Source organism: Branchiostoma lanceolatum, chromosome 6 (genome assembly GCF_035083965.1).
Source record: "Branchiostoma lanceolatum isolate klBraLanc5 chromosome 6, klBraLanc5.hap2, whole genome shotgun sequence".
NCBI lineage: Eukaryota > Metazoa > Chordata > Leptocardii > Amphioxiformes > Branchiostomatidae > Branchiostoma > Branchiostoma lanceolatum.
In genome coordinates, this window is record NC_089727.1 from 14,675,690 (window position 1) to 14,683,049 (window position 7,360).

Here is a 7,360-nt window from a genome sequence, read left to right on the forward strand (position 1 = left end):
TCCCCACACCCAGGGGGTAGAGATGGACTGTGGGGTGACATCCCCACACCCAGGGGGTAGAAATAGGCGGTAGTGTGACATCCCCACACCCACTGTAGGGTGGCATCAACTAGCCCAGGAGCAAGGATCCTGGTCCATTCTGAAGTCGAATTATGAAAGCATTATCACTAAATTCTGTCCTACAGTAATTATATCACCGTTACAACCTCTGCTACCTTGCCAAATGCCGAAAGTTGTGTTGGTTTATCAATCGCTAACATGAAGGTAACGTTATATTCAATTACAGAAGTGTCCAATCTATGACATGGTTTAGTCAGATTTTCTCCAGCTACATACCGATTTTCTAATAATAAGACAACTTCGATGGTTGGTAACGTTAAGCATCAAAATTGTTGATCACCTTCAAATCCTCAAGGTCGCTTGATCATTATGTAAAAAAATGTCACCCATCCTCTTTTCACTGTTGGGTGGGCGATAATTGTTGGGTTCCCTAATTACACCATAAATCATAACATCAGCGGAAAGTCAAGCGATGATTCCGGCTGTTGGCACTTGGTGTGTAACGTTAGTCTCTACCAGGCTCCGCGCGATTGCTGGGAAAATAGTAGAAATCGGCCAAATAGAGTGAATAGTATGCCAGGGGTAGTCCGCTATACAATGAAGCTCAATAGGAGATCCACGTCCGCTACTTTGTGTGCTCTGTTAACTGTAATATAGGGACGAAAACATAGGCGAGAAATTCCAACTTGAAGGCTCTCCCTAAACCTACATGTATGTCTGCTTTTTTAAAGGCTGTTACTTTGCTCTACCACAGATCATGATGAAGGAACTCCACTTTAATTCTCGGTTCACATATTTCTACAGGATGTGGTAATGATGGCAAATTCTAGCCATTGTTGAAAACCCACCAGCCTCGCTAATTTCTCGTGACAGTTTCACATTTATCAAGCCCGCGCGCCTTGGTGGTGGAGGTAGCAGCGGTTTTACGAGGTGGGCGCGCTCAGGTTGGATTGGGTGGGGTGATGTGGTGATACAGTACCTTGATGGCCTCAAGTAATTCATCACCGATGATATGTTTACAACAGTGCTATTTTTCCATGTCAGTGAACGTCACTGTTGCTTTTCTTAATCACCATTTTGTGACGAGTTAAAGTTGGAACCAAAAATTGCAGCCGAATGAAAATGGAGATGAGCAAACAGACAAGGTCTTCTAAACCTTTTCCCATCCCCAATTTGTGTGACGCAAGTCCTCCTGTGTGAATGTTCGCTGAGTTCATCAAAAGACTCAAAATACACCATACAAAAATATTTAGTTTCTAATAGAAACCCCTTCAATGGCCGAAGTATTCCACTCATAGATGACATGATTTTTTGGCACTTGATACCAAGAGGTCGTTCGAAAGACCTAGACATTGAAAACCCAAAACGCCACAATATATATATAAGAGAACCTCTTGTTACGAAAAGTCTCTTTAAGTGTTTTTGGTGACGTGCTGAGCATTTTTCCCCAGAGAGCCGCTATTGTCGACATGGCCGAATCGCGCCCTAGCGGACGCCGCTAATATACCACCAAAAGGGAAAGGTAGTATTTACCAACATATGTTGGTGGAATAATAGTACTGTCCAACATTTGTCCAAGCAGAAGCTTTTGACGTGATACTATGCGTTTTGTAGCCAAATTGGGGTAGTGACATAAAGAAAACGGGACAAAATCGAAAGCCCGACAAAAACACTGAAAACTGATGATTTTTGACTGATGTATCATGAGTGTTTCTCATCGATTATAAATCATACCAGTTGATCATCTTTTCTCCCAAATGACAGAAGTTATTCAAAGTCTTCTTGAGTTATGCTGGTCATTTACATACACGCATACAAACGCTCCCCAAAACATAACCTTCTCGGCGAAGGTAATGATCACAGACTTGCCTGTCTAAATGGCGCTCCTAGCGGCTCGCCTGACAATTACCGCCCCCGCCCAGCAAGAGATTGTGTAAACGCAGGCTAACAGTCCAGACGTACAGGAGGCTAGACCAAAACTGCTATCATTGTATTGAGTTTAGGAAACACTGAAAACTGACAGTGACACATTATCTATGACTATGGATTACATTGGGACCAGCTAAATCTATCATACAAGGAACCGTTCAGGGAGGAAGGAAGAGGTAACGGAATAGCTGTGAGAATGATAATGGACAGGCATGACACAAAGTGAAACATCAAGGAAACCAGAAAATCGAGAAGGATGGAGACAACTGTTTGCTTCATCTTCGGTGGTGCCCCAACGTTGCAATAGTTAGACTAAGGATAGATGAGAACTGAATTGAGTTGGTTTCATTTGTAGTGTTTCACATTATTATAAGCGTCCGGGGCCCCAAACTACGTGTCTGTCTGACGTAATTTGTTTAAAAAAAATGAAATTTAAAACTTTGATGCAATAAAACCTTGAATCACCAGACTGCCCTTCCCCCTTCACCTGGGTTCTAGTTGATTCTGTACTTATACCTAATATTATCTCAATTGGGCACTCCTGAAGTGCGATACCTTCACCTTTTACTAGGCGGCGCTTCAGCATGGTCGTGTCACGGTCAGGTGCAGCCCGATTGTGACGGTCGATGGGGGTCAACGGCTTCAGTACCTGAATGTAGGTTAGTATACAGGACAGACAGAACGTTAGAAAAAAGTCAAAGAGAAGCGTTTTAGAGCTAGCTTGTGAGCTTTCATACTAAAGGAGAGTCATCTACAAACGTGCTTGACAGTACGTCAAACATACCGCGACGTTATATGTGTACCAGGTACCATAGATTAAAGGTCAGAAAGTTCAGGTTTGTTGACGTTAAGCCCAGGTGAGTCCGCAGACGTGTGTTACCTGTGCACGTCTCAGACAGGATTTCTCGATTCCGCGGCTTTTCGGTGCAAGTTTAGAGGACCAGGTATGCAGGTATGTATCTTGTTGTTCCGGTTATGTCGATACATCGACTGTTATGCAATGCTAATGCAATGTCAGTTGTTGTGGATGCCTTATTTTGTATGTTTAGAACGATTTGTGGTTGTCCGCCTTAATTACGTTTCAAGGATGTGACAGTGTGGCGCCTTTTTAATACCAGGACAGTTACTGGCTCGTTTCGAAAATATATCATGAGGCTGGGAGAGAAGCATGTTGTTCTTCTACTGTTGTTGTTATTGTTCTATCATCATTATCTGGTCGTGAAGGTGTCACGGATGTTAAATTATTGTCTAATGTCAGAAGTTAATGATGAATAAAACTATGGTAAGGTGAGTTATAGTTCCTTTCCCCAGTTTCTGCAGTGCTGGTCACCGAGCTTGCCTGGGTGAACCCACGGCCAGAGCCGGCATCTTCCTTCTGCTGGGGGTACCGGTGCACAAGTTCGAAGAATCACAGAGCCGACATCTTCCTCATGCTGCGGGGTCCAGTGCAGAGCTCATCGGACTCCATTTTACAGATGTAAAACAAAGAAATACCGTATTTCTATGATCTTACAACTGTGAAATGAATTCCCATGAGCTTCAAACGGCATAAATATGTCTGTCACTATTTCTTATGGAAACTTGAATTTGAGTGCTTTGGAAAATGATTCTGTAAAGAAGTACTGTAAAATCTTCATAATTTACCAGAATGATAATAGATATATTCAACCTTAATGACGATCACCTGTGTTACAGAAGCTCATCATCATAATTTACCCAAATGGTCTATTTTGTGTCAGGACCACAAGTGAAATATACATCCTGTGGAAGTACTGTATCTTAAATTGGCATCAATCAGTGTAGAGTGACAAGTCAGTCTGTACTGGTGTCATAACGGAAAACTTTCATAAGTAAATCATGTGCATATCTGCTTATCCGTTCTGCTGTTATTGTTGGAAACCTCACACGGTGGCCATGCTTTGCATGCATCTGTAATCAACTTGTGTGTATTCAGTAAAGTTTTGGATGTTGAGGATTAGAAGCGTTACAAATAACAAAATATCTAATGGTAACTGAAATAAGGTTTGTTTTTATATTTTAAGTGATAGTGGGAATGCATATAAGCACGAGAGAGTTCGTTTCAATGTACAATTTGGACGTTGTTCCTTTGTTAGATTTCTGGCAGTAGCATTTATGACAGATTGAGATTCAGTAGATGTGTTTTTATTACCTTATTTTCTTGTTTATGTCTAAAGTATTGAATGAAGAATACTTTTCTTTGAATTGTCTCTTTGCTTCTGCTTAAATGTCTTTTTGTATCCTCACGTCAGCTACTGGGCCTCCGGAGTTTGCCTACAATCAAATTGATTGATAGATGTCCTGACCAGTATTCATAGTTTCTCAATAAGTCAATTATTACATTCAGATTAATTACACTCACCTGTGTTACAGGTGTATATCAACATAATTTACCCAAATGGTCTTTTGAATGTCCAGACCACGAACGAAAGATGACTGCCGTTAAGGTATTGTAAAGAATTCCGGGGGTGTAGGTGGGGCTGGGGTTACAACAGGTCGTCAATAGCGCCAATAGAATTTGCATTCAATATTAAACCTTGTATTGAGGATAGGGCTAGAAGAGTCAGGGAAATTGTGGGAAAATAAACTTATAATGATTACATTTTGGTATATTTTGACTTTATTTCACATATTTCTGACCTAATGTAACATCGTGTTACGTGACGTCTTGCGACACAGCCTGGCGTGACCAGACCGGCCCTGAGGGCACCGCAAAGTACCCTAGTTTTTTGAGACACTAAGTTCCCAGACAGAGAACTAGTGATCTCCTAAGCACTAGGACAGCTCAGCTCAGCCGCCCAAGGCTCGCACTTGTCAGCCCAGAGGGCTAACACGTCTCCCAAAAAGGGAGGCTGTCATTCCAAAGAACGACATAACCAGAAGTTGTTATGGCAAGGGCCCGGACTAGCTCTCTGTCACTTTCGTTTGTGGTCTGATCGTGAAGATAGTTTTAATAAATTACAGTATCCAACATCAGTAATCCGACGCAAAGAATCTCTTAACAACTCTATCAAATATGTTTTTATTATACCAGTAAGTTACAATGTTAAACTTAACACTTATAAGATGTATTTTCCGATAGAATATACCTACATGAATAAATTACGACAGTAGCAGTGCACCCACCGTTCATTAGACTCAGGTGTGATTAATTAGATAACCAGTCTGCTTCATTGGAATCAACACAGGCAGTTAGAATTATCGTAACATTTCATTGTACAACAGTTTCGACCGCGATATATCAGTTGATCTCACACGCAAACACATACATATTCTCTCACACACATACACGTGCACACACACACACACACACACACACACTCACACACATGCACACACACATGCACGAGCACACACAGACACACACACATCACACACATACATACACACACACACATGCATGCACCGAATAAACCACAAAGTGAGTGACTGACTATGAATATAATAAAGTATGAAAGTCTTATCTTAGCAAAGACGGGTATTGTAGCCTTTCCTCATAAACTATGTAAATGAGGCCCTCATTTGCATGATTTATGTCTGATAATGTCTACTTAATGTCTACTTAACTTCCAAGTGCTGCAAGAATGAAATCCCAATCATTTACCATTATGGAGTTATAGTATTTTCCATTAATTATCTGAATGAGGTATTCATTTGCATAATTGATATTCATCGATATTCCTCTCTTTCTCAGCTACCTATGTCATATGTTTAAGAGTCCCATAATAGAATGCATCGGATTTATAAAAATTCCTCATTAATTATTCAAATTAGCTACTAATTTGCATATCTATCAGACGATGTTGTCAATCATCACTCCCGCTGTCTACATACCAAATACCATGACGATCCGTCAACCCCTTGAGTTATTTCATTATGGTATTTTAGCCTAATCTAATTGATCATGCAAATTTAGTAGCTATTTGCATTATTGATATCTTTCGATACCTCTCTCTTGTTCAGTTACATATGTCACATATTCGAGAGTCCTATTATGAAATGCAGCGAATTTATAAACTTTCATTGTTAATCATGCAAATTAGCTCCTGGGTTTGGTGTTCAGGTGACGTCACGCCAACTGTTCGAATGGGACAAACAAGCGGTGGACAGCTTAGAAACCGGTAGGTAAACATACTTTTCTGTAGGTCACGACTGTCATCAGAGTCTGATGCATGGTGGCTACAGACATACATAGCTAGGTCTCACCAGGTTTGTCTTCTGTCTTATCATATCGTACAAAATCAACAGCACCTAAAATGGCAAGCAACAGTCTTTCATTTGGTGAAAGAAAGGTTTTCGAAGACAGGGGTTTTACACTTTCGATTTGACTCATACTTGAATGTTCTCCGTTCAATCTGCCTCAGGTGATGATGAGTTCACTACGGGTATTTGGGAGGGACGTGCTCGAGACAACTTCAACTACGTCATTGATTACGTCATCACAGACATGACAGCTGAAGGGGAAGGGGGTAAGATAAAATAAGTGATGTGAAAGTAGAAATACGTCACAACATATATAGACACAAGTTACTTGAGGCGAAATCTCTCGCTTGAATTGTGCAAAAAAGAATAGCCTCTGGTAAAGAAAAACAGTACAGAAGAAATAAATGATTTTCAGGAAGTAAACCGATATGATATTTAACACCAATCTTCACCAAGAATTAAATATTGTAACACCAGCTGATTCTCGTGCCACAGACCTGAAATTGTCAGCCCTTATTTGATAACATTGTTTCTCACGTTGTCATATTTATCAAGACGTCAGTGTGAAGCAAAAATTACTTCTGATACCACATGAGTAACGTTACATTAACATGAGTACTAATTACACTGCAATGACAGCATGTTTTATCATCTGGTATATTTTTTTCATATCATTTTCCTGACAATGTTGAATCAATTTTGAAGCTTGCTTCCATCTTGCAGCCAAAATGTTTATGTATTTGATTTCCTAGTATTATAAGGTTTTGTTGCATTGATATCTATAAATGAGTGTGAAGTAATTTACTAGATGCCTTAAATAAAAAGACAAAATCTTCAAATTCACAGTGTTTTTGGGTGTAGGTGGTGCTCAGCACCAAGGTCAAGCATATTAGCCTGTTCAGCACCAAGAACAGGCATGTTAATTATGTGTGTGGATAGTGTTCAGCACCAGGGTCATAGCCAGTGTGGGTGCTGTACAGTGCCAGGTATGCTTGACTGTATGGATGGCATTCAGCTCCAATGACAGGTGTGTTAGAGTAAGCGGAGTGTTCAGCACCAGGGAAAGGTGTGGGTACTGTTCAGCACCAAGGATAAGCATGTTAACCTGTGTATGTACTGTTCAGAACCAGGGACAGGCATGTTACCTGTG

General features: G+C 40.6%; 1 long non-coding RNA gene across 1 annotated transcript; it reads left to right on the forward strand.

Annotated features, from left to right (window-relative positions):
- Window positions 1-2,568: 2,568 nt before the first annotated feature.
- LOC136436763 (uncharacterized) lies at window positions 2,569-4,216 on the forward strand. Its single transcript, XR_010756083.1, has 2 exons — window positions 2,569-2,941; window positions 3,301-4,216. It is a non-coding gene; the product is annotated as an uncharacterized lncRNA (long non-coding RNA).
- The last annotated feature ends 3,144 nt before the right edge of the window (window positions 4,217-7,360 follow it).